The following is a 9,672-nucleotide window of genomic DNA, read 5'->3' on the forward strand; positions in this document are numbered from 1 at the left end:
TCAGCCCTGTGCCACCTCAGGACTTGCTGAGTCCCCACCAGCAAGAAGGCCCTCCCTAGATGCAGTCTGTTAACCTTGGACTTGGACTTCTCAGCCTCCATAACTGTAAAAAATAAATTCCTTTCTTTATGAATTACCCAGCTTTGGGTATTCTGTTATAAGCAACAGAAAATGGACAGACAACAGCCAACATAGACTGGAGACAATGGACAGACAACAGCCAACAAAACTGGAGTTTAACTCTTCCAAACCTGTTCTTTTCTCCAGTATTTTCTTAGCAAATGTTATTACCATTCATCCCGTTGCTCAGGGCCCAAAAGAGGGAGCCGAGCTTGACGTCTCTTGCCGTACTCGATTGCCGTCCCTGTCAACACCTCCTGCAGCTGTACCTGCCCCGTCCTTCTGCTCCCTGGTCCACGCTGCCAGACTCTCCTGCCTGGGCGGGCACATTTGCGCCACGGCCCATGCCGCTGCGGGTCCCACCCTTCCTCAGTCTTCTCCACACCAAGGTCAAAGGGGTCTTTTAAAACTGCCAGTCTCGTTACATCCCCCCCTCTGGAAACCTGCCCTCAGCCCCTCTTGCTGCCGACCGCCTGCACTCCTGCCTGGGCCCGGAGGTCCTTGCTCCGACCTCCCAGGCTCCTCCTGTCTTCCTGGCTGCCACACAAGCTGTCACCCCAGTCAGGAGGTTTTTCTCCCATTCTTTTGCCTCTTTTGCTCCTGCTCACTCTTCAGGGCTCAGATCTAACCAGTCGCCTTGGGGAGAGGGTCAGTGACTGCCTGCCTGCTGGGTGGTCCCTCGGCACTGCTCAGCGTGGGCCTCAAAATGGGAACTCAACGCTCATAGCAGAATGGAGTTTTGGCTTTTGGGATGCCTCCTTTGTCCCCCAGAATGAGACCTTCAGCGTGTCCGCTGTCACTGCTGTGCCCTACGATTCATACGGCGCACTCTGGGCCTCCCTGAGTCCACTGGAGACCCGGCCTCTCTGCCATCAGCTGCTGCCGCGTACCACAGACCTGGTCGTTGCACTGTCTTGCTTAAAATCTTGGGTGGCTTCAAGTGGCCCATGGCTCCTCCTGTCAATCTCTTCCCCTTGGGAAGGGGCCCAGGTGACCAAAGCAGCTGATGTCAAGCATAAGGTTTTTCTGAGGTTTCACGTTTCGTTTTAGAAATTCACGTGAAGTTTGCACTCCAATCTATACCACCCACTTGCTAAAAACTAGTAAAAATTATGCTTCCCCACAAACCCCTGCAAGGAAAAGTGATGCACCAAGTGTCTCAGGGCCACGACAGGGCCCTGGCATTACCACCGTGTCCGCCACGCACTCCCGGAGACATGAGTGGCTAAGTTTGGGTTTGATGTCATTTATTGCAGACGCTGACCGCAGGGCCCCTGGCGCCCCACCGGCTTCACTGCTGCAGCGGACAGTCCTCGTTCCTGCAGACCGGTTCCCACGGCCCCCTGGCTCCTGTAGCCGGGGCTTTTCTCAGTGTGCAGGGGCCAAGTGCTGCCCCACGCCCAGGGCAACCCCCAACAGTGAGGGAAAGAACTGGCACAGGAATTCCCAGCTCCCCTGGGCAGGCCAATCCGGAGCCACTTTGAGGACCACTGAGAGGCCAGGCCTGGATTGCCCACACTCAGCAACTCAGCCTGTCTTGGCTTTTCTCCCGTCCCTGTCTACCCGTCTCTCCACTTCCTCCTTTGTATGTCTAGGGTGATCTTCCAAATAACCTACAGGCACCCAAGGGCTTGTCTCGGCCTCTGACTTTGGGAGAAACCAAAATAAGAAAGTTGGTACCAGAAGCAGCCCCTGAGGGTGACATTCTGAGTGGGGTCACTTGCTGGTCAGGTGGGACACCCCTTTCCAGTGGGGTGCCAGGGGGTGATAACTTGTAAGACTTGCTAAGCCCGTGGTGGCTTGACAGGAGGCACAGACAGGAAAGGGTGCACCAGCTCACGCACCAATCTGGCAAGCTGAAGGCTCGTGGGCAGCAGGCGTGACCACGACCCTAGAGTTGGCTGGGTTCTCACTGCCCTAGGAGCCCTGAAGAGAAGGAAGGATGGGCTGGAGCCCAACTGTCACTTCAGGATGTGCTTTGAAGCCAGCAGGTCTCCATGGCAGCATTTAAGAGACTCTCATCAGGCCGGGCGCTGTGGCTCACGCCTGTAATCCTAGCTCTTGGGAGGCCGAGGCGGGCGGATTGCTCAAGGTCAGGAGTTCAAAACCAGCCTGAGCAAGAGTGAGACCCCGTCTCTACTATAAATAGAAAGAAATTAATTGGCCAACTGATATATATATATAAAAAATTAGCCGGGCATGGTGGCACATGCCTGTAGTCCCAGCTACTCGGGAGGCTGAGGCAGGAGGATCGCTTGAGCCCAGGAGTTTGAGGTTGCTGTGAGCTAGGCTGACGCCACGGCACTCACTCTAGCCTGGACAACAAAGTGAAACTCTGTCTCAAAAAAAAAAAAAAAAAAAGAGACTCTCATCTGCTGCTGCCGGAGGAGAGGCCGTACTGAAGATAGGTCTGGATTTGGTCCTCAGGGTGATGGAGCTAGCAGGGACCGCTTGCAGAGCCCCGCTGGCTCCCCACGCTCAGGTTTGGGCCTGGTGGGGAAGGATGGGACCCAAGACCAGGGCTGTTTCTCACCTGTGTCTTCTGGGAAGAATATGGCAAGACACCGTTAGACGTTCCAGAAACTTATAGGGAATGAGGCCTGAGGACGAAATAAGGAACAGGAGTGGGTAGAGCGAGCCTTCAGGTCACAGGGCAGGTCTGACACCTGCGAAAGGAGAGGGAGGAAGAAGGAGGAGGAGGTGGGAATATCCCCCGACTGCAGCAGGCTCAGAACACGCTCACTGAGCCGTCAGGGTTCCAGCCCAAGACGGGTGGTGGGGCCCGGCCCGGGGAGCACGTGGCTCTGTGTGGCGGCACCTGGGCTGGACGCTGCCAGCCGATTACACTCCTTGGGGCTGGTTCTGTCACGAAGGGAGACCATTCTCTGTTTTGCAAAGGAGGCTAAGTAAGTGGCATTGGGTCCCTAAGGAAGCTGTGGCTCCAATGCTCGATTCCAGGTTGTCTGGCTCCGGGACGCTTTATCGCTGACACACGAGGCCACACAGAAGTGGTCCTACTGTCTGCGACTGGGTTCTTGTTAACAGTAAAAGTTCGTACGTGAAGTTTCAGCTGCACCTGGGACAGTGCCAACAGTCTGAAGAGGCCAGGTTGAGGAGGCCGGGTCTCGTGGTGAGAACTGCAGGAGGCCAGTCTCACAGCACGTGCAGACTGAGGCCATCTGCGCTGGGCAATCGCAGAGCTTTCCCAATTCCTTTGCTCACATCAGTGGCCACGAGTCCAGGGGCCCAGGCACCTGCTGCAGCCTGTAAGCCACCTCCTGCCTCAAAGACAGCACTGTGCTCCCAGGGCCAGGCTACCGTGTCGCACATGCCTGTCCCGTTTTGGCACAGAGTTTCTACTTCTGTGCAGGTGCTGTCTGGGCTGCCCCATCTGTGTGGGAGGGAGGACCACAGATGGTGACAGCTGAGTGAACAGGGAGATCAGAGGGACCTGGGGAAGCTCTGACCGTGGCTGGCCTCGCAATGATTCCTGACAACATTCGGTTAGGGTTAGGTTGCATTCACAGCCTGGGGCCTCTTTTAAAAATGGAGTGGTTCCTACCAGTCGGTGCACACACACCCTGCCAGGAAGGGTGAACATAAGACCAGCACCTCCCAACTGTGCTCTTCAGATCATCAACACCTGACCGACATAGGGCGCACTTCTAAAACGCCTGAACCTGGGCGAGAGCAGACCTGCGGGATCGGCTCCTCTGCACACGGCACGTTCTCCAAGGAGCTCTCACACAGCCCAGATGTGAGGGCAGCTGGGTGAGAGGCCCGGAGGCCAGCACGCAGGCTGCCGAGAGATCGTCCGGTAAGCACCTGCATCCCAGAGGCAAACCCAGTGCTGGGGACGTGCAGTGACCCCGCCGGGCTCATGGCTTCTCGTTGCTGGTCCACCGCACACCCCAGAAAATTTGGCCTTATTGACACTTTTATGTATTAATTGATTTATCATAGTATTTCCCCCAGCATAGAGACATCGTAAGAACATAAACTGCCAAAACCGCTCCCTCCAAGTGATCAGATGGAGGGAGGAAGCAGAAATGGTCCCAGATTTAGCAAATAAAAATACAGGACTGCTAGTTCAATTTAAATTTCAGATACATAATGAATAGCATTAAAACATAAGTTGTGTCCTGACGTGGCCCGATTACAGGACGGGGGATGAACATAGAACATAAAATAACAACACAGACGCACATGGACTCGAGTGACCAATGCACCAGTCGCTTTATTTTTATACCCCCCAGACCCAAGGTTAGTTCCTTGTACGTGAGCATCTGAGCATAGCAGCGATATCAGTCAATTCCAGAGTTGTTTCAAAAGGGAACAATTGCCCAAGGTCTCAGACCTCTAACGGTTACTAAAGTTAAGGTGCCGGACAGGGCTCAAAAGCCAAGGCCGAGATAGGCAACATAAAACAACACAGCCATTTGAAATGCTTCGTGGTCTCAATCCCAGGCGGCAGCTCCTCCCTGGCCCCCACGGCTTTGCCTGTCTTAGGTCGCCCCCCCTATGGGGAATCTTGCCCATCACTGACTACCAACCATCAATCGGGGGCCAGTTCCTGGGAGAGTTCTTCTTGTTCTTGTTCTTGTTCTCATGACCTCCAGACTCCCACCACGGGGCCCTCCGTGTGGGAGTGGGAGCATTTGCTATGTGCAACAACTCAGGCCTCTTATCAAGTCACAAGGCAGCAACCAAGTCTGAAGAAAATGCTGACTACCGCTGCATCAGGCAGCACACGCACATTACGGGCTGTAGTGAGTGATTAGTATAAGGCATCACACCAGAGTCAGCCCCCAACAGTGTCCTGTGTAATTTTGGGGACATCCCTATGGTAAAATATTTTTTGTTGTTTATCCCATATCTGGAGAGTGCCAGGTTTGGCCACAGCCCTCCAGGAAGGGTCTAGTGCCTTCTTAGCTCAGGCTGCTAAAACAAAACACCACAGTGTCAACGAAAAAAAAAGCTGAACTCTGCAAAATAATTTTAAAGAGATTTATTCTGAGCCAAATTTGAGGACCATGACCTAGAGCCACTGCCAAGAGACCTTGGGCAAGTGAACTTGTTGTGGCTGGGTTACAGTTTGGTTTTTATACATTTTAGAGACAAGGGTTCCAGGTAAAGCCATCAATCAATATGTGAGAGGCATACATTGGTTTGGGCCAAAAAAGAGGGCCATCTTGAGGGGGGGGGGCTTATAGGTTATAGGTGGGTTTAAAGATTCTTTAGATTGTAATTGGCTAAAGACATGAAGCTTTGTCTAAAGACTTGGAATGTTTTAACATAAACTGTTTACCAGAGATAAGCCACCATTTGTTGAATAAATTGAGGACCTGCAGGTGTGTCTTGCATACCCTTAGGCCTGTCAATGGGTTACAAAGGAAGTCTCCAAGAAGGGAGGGGGGCATGATAAGGCCTGTCTGACCTCCCTCCTCCTGGCAGGCAACTTTGCCCTAGAATATTCCTTTGGCCACAAGGGGGTCCATTCAGTCAGCCGGTGTGTGTGGGGTGAGCATTTTAGTTCACAACAGAGTGCATGACTTACACAACACATTTCTTTCCCACGTTCTGGAGGCTGGGAAGTCCAAGACCAGGGAGCCTGCATATCTGGCGTCTTGTGAGGGTTTGCAGGTGGCCATCTTCTCCCAGTGTCCTCACGCGGCAGAGAGGATCCTGTGTCTCTTCCTCTTTTTACGCCAACACCAGTCCCACCACAAGGGCCTCATTATTATGACGTCATCTAACACTGATCACCTCCCGAAGGTCCCACCTCCAAACAGCAGCACATCAGAGTTAGGTTCCAGCATGTGGATTTGAGGTGGGGGCCTGACCACTTGGTCCACAGCAGAGGGCAAAACCAACACAACACCTGGATGGAGGGGCAGAAGGAGGAAGGGGAAGAGAGAATCAACTCAACCTTATAGGGAAAGGAATCCGAGGAAGACAGAATATGGCAGGTGGAGGGGAGAAGCCACAACGGGGCTGGAGAGGGAGTGGGGAGCACAGGGTTTACAATCGGCCTCCCCCAGGTGGCCTCCCCCCCAGGTGAGGTGTGGAGAAGGCAAGAGGGGTGGGGGAGGGGAAGTGATCCAGAGAGCCAATTCCAGATTTGATGCTCAAGAGCACTCTCTTGCTCTCCATTATCCTAAGTGTTTCAGATGTGGGGGCTGCTGCCCTCTGACAGTCAGACACGATGCCACCCACTCAGCACCCACGGGGGGGCATGGCGCAGCAGCCTGGGGGCAGAGGTCACTGTTAGGCTGTATGACCATGGCAAATGATTTTCTGGGGATGATTCTGCTGCAGATGAATTTATTATAGCCTTCTATTGTGACCCATTTCCACGCATTTCCCTGCTATTTGAAGAGTTTATTCATCACTGCAAAGGAGCTGTCTGATTCACGAGCAAACGGTTCCACCAGTTGCCACATAAGGAGACAGAACCCTATTCTACAGCTCCCTGTTGGTCCCACCCCCATGTGAAAGCTTAGCTGCCCGGCCCACTCTTAACCAAGGGGCACGTGGGGGCCTTACTTTTCTAGAAGGCTCATTTGTCTTCCCATGCACAGGAGTCATAGGGGAGCTGAACCTGGTTGGCCCAGGTGGGCCCTTGGCCCCGTCACCCTGCACACCGAGCATGTGTGACACACCACCAGCTTCGGCTCAAGTGCCTGCCATGGAACGGACGAGGGCCTGATGTGGTGCCGGCCACCAGCTGTGTCCGTGCTCAGTGCTACAGAAGCTTCGCACAGCAGGAGGACAGAGGAGCAGGAAGCCCGGGAGAGGGCATGGGGTGGGGGTTGGGGGGTGGGGAGCCTGCTCAGAGGAACAGCTACAGGACAAGCCTGTCTAGGACAGGATAAGACACCCAACTGGCTGGGCCCAAGAGGTTCTTGGAGTTAGGTGGAAAACACTGGGATGGAGAAGTGTTACCAAAAGTTCAATACTTGTCCCTGAGGCCGAATCAGTGAGAAAGAAGAAAAGGGACAAGTGGCTTGAGGAAAATGAAAGAGACGTTTACTAATTTGCCAGCCAATGAGGAGGCAGCAGACAAGCCTCTCAAAAAACCGCTGTCCCTCCCTTTAAGCAGAAATGCAGGGCTTTTTAAAGGGGGGCTTTCAGAGGTTGGGCTCGGGTCTATGTGACCAGCGTCACATGTTGTGGCCTTGGGCTATTGTTGTTTCTCTGTAGTTGGTGGCTTTGGTTGACCTTATCTCCAGTGAAGATGATCTCATGATCTCGTGACCTCTGGACAGTTCCGTTGAGCCATCTCCTGTGGTTTAAAAGAGACTAGAAAACGAAGAACAAAGAACATTTTTCTTCCCCTTTGATTTCTGGCCTCTGGTGGGAATGCAGATTTTAATTTCCAAAAACGGTGGGGGTTTTAAAGAGACAAATGTTACAACATTTTGCCCTTTTGCAGACCTTTACCGCTGCTACAGAAGGAAGGGGTGGAGGGAAGAAGAGGGGGCAATGCCATCGTCACCAGGGCTGACCAGGACAGGAGGGTCAGCCCTCTCTGCACATGGCCCCAGTTTAAAGGAGAGGGGAGCTAATATTTAGAGAGATCCACTTTGAACGAGGCCCTTCCCATGAAATCTCATTTGGTCCTTTACTACTTACCGCTGGGCTGCCGCAGAAAGGGAGGTTGGGTCTGGCTCTGTCAGCCTGCAAAGGTGTTTCTTCTCCCGAGGCGGCGTGGGCACTCAGTGTACCTGCAGTCGCTCCCTGCCCTGCGCCTGGGCCGGGCTGAGATAACGAGCTCTGTTCATGCAAGCCTGGACAGTGGTGTTCTGTGTGTGGCAATTCTAATTATAAACTAGAGATTAGTGCAAAGGTGTTGTACTCAACTTAAAGGTCAGTAAGGAAAGAGTGAGCTACAGAATCACAAAATAACGATGCCGTGAATCTCAGATGGGTGTGCGAGTGAAAACACTGCAGCCAGGCACTTCTGTGAAGCCGGCTGGAGGGTTTTGCTACAGAAGCCGAGAGCACAACATGCCTGGCCTTCCCGAGAAAGCCAGGGTCAGGAGAGGTGTGGACCCTGGAAATGACAGACGTGAGAGATGCGAGACTGCCCTCAATAAGGTTGAACTACCTGGACATTTCATCGAAACTACAACCAAGGCTGCTTCCGGGTTATCTTCCAGAATTCTAGGTATAATGAATGCAAATTAAGGGGCTGGGATGGAGTGAGTGGCATTGATGTAGGAATCACATTTTATATTAACTATTAGTAATCAAAGTGCTCTGCCCATGGTAAGTTTCCTAAAACTTCCTCCCTGAGTTCTCCCACTGCAAAGGAGCCAGCGGTTTCATTTGACACAGCTTTCTGCCCACCAGCTATTTCACAGGATTCAACTGGCTTTTCTCCAGTTGATAGGAAAATGCAAATCTGTAAGGAGAATATAGAAATTCACTCTTTAAAACTAGCTAAATGTCAGACATTACAACAGAGACCAATGAGGTGACAGGAAGTTTAAAGGAATGCTTCAAAAATGAAAATAAGGCATTTAAATGGGCAGTGGAAATCAAAAGAAATTGCAAAGCTACAGTGTAAAAAGAGCTAATTAGGAGAGAAAGTCAGAGCAGCCTCGATCATGTAACACGCAGGACAGGAAGAAACACAGGCGTATTCAGAGGGGAGGGCCGCGGGTGTCGGCGGAGCGCAGGGTGCTAGATGGGCTCTCTCGTCCAGCCCCGCAGGGCCTGTGTGCGCGGGGAGGAGCCCAGGAAGCATATGAACCCGTGCTTCCAGGCAGGTGGCCCGCGCCTGTAGTCCCAGCGGCTCGGGAGGCTGTGCAGGGAGGATACCTTGGGCCCAGGAGTTTTCGAGGCCAGGCTGGGCAGAGGGGAAAAAAGTAGCGCTGCCTCAGCCGGCTTGGGCGGCTCCTTGCTCTGCAGCGGGAATCACGGGGCCCCTGGAGCAGCAGCTGTGCCGGCTTCCCGAGGCCCTTCCGAGGTGGCATCTGCAGAGAGCCGGGGGCGACAAGCACGTCCCGGCGCACGTCCCGTCCAGCCCGCCCACAGAGGCAGGCGTCTCCGGGGCCAGCCCGGCCTGCCTCTCCCCACGCGCGGCGCTTCCTCTAGGGGCCGCTCATCCGCTAACCGTTCCGAGTCCCCTTGGACGCTGGCGATCCAAACTGAGGGCCCCCAAGGTCGAGGCTGAAATACTCAATGCCTGTGAACCGCGCACCTGCAGGGGTTTGGCTGGGACCCGCCCCTGCCGGTCTCCCCCGCCCCTCTCACCGCTTCTGCGGCGGCACAGCGCTGTGCCCTGCGGGCCAGGCCGCGCATGCGCCCACTGCGCCGGCCTCCGGCCCCCCGCGGGCCTGTGCGCGCCCGGCCCTTCGGCCCTTCGGCCCTTCGGCCCTTCGGCCCTTCGCCGCCGGCGGGACGCGGCGGTCCTGGCGCCCGCAGGGCTGTGCGCAGCGCAGGGCGGGCGCGCGGGGGCGGGGCGGGGCGGGGCGGGCGCGCGGGGGCGGGGCGGGGCGGGGCGGGGCGGGCGCGCGGGGGCGGGGCGGGGCGGGCGCGCGGGGG

The 9,672-nt window shown here is 54.7% G+C and overlaps 1 long non-coding RNA gene across 2 annotated transcripts; it reads right to left on the reverse strand.

The window, feature by feature from the left end:
* Window positions 1-4,299: 4,299 nt before the first annotated feature.
* Window positions 4,300-9,437, reverse strand: LOC142870650 (uncharacterized). Of its 2 annotated transcripts, none has more exons than XR_012919017.1 (3): window positions 7,756-9,437; window positions 7,342-7,405; window positions 4,300-6,001 (listed from the first exon to the last, which is right to left on the reverse strand). It is a non-coding gene; the product is annotated as an uncharacterized LOC142870650 (long non-coding RNA). The 2 variants fall into 2 exon arrangements; XR_012919018.1 differs by having other exon boundaries at window positions 7,342-7,422.
* Window positions 9,438-9,672: the final 235 nt, after the last annotated feature.

The sequence above is a fragment of the Microcebus murinus genome, chromosome 4 (assembly GCF_040939455.1).
Source record: "Microcebus murinus isolate Inina chromosome 4, M.murinus_Inina_mat1.0, whole genome shotgun sequence".
NCBI classification, from domain to species: Eukaryota; Metazoa; Chordata; class Mammalia; order Primates; family Cheirogaleidae; genus Microcebus; species Microcebus murinus.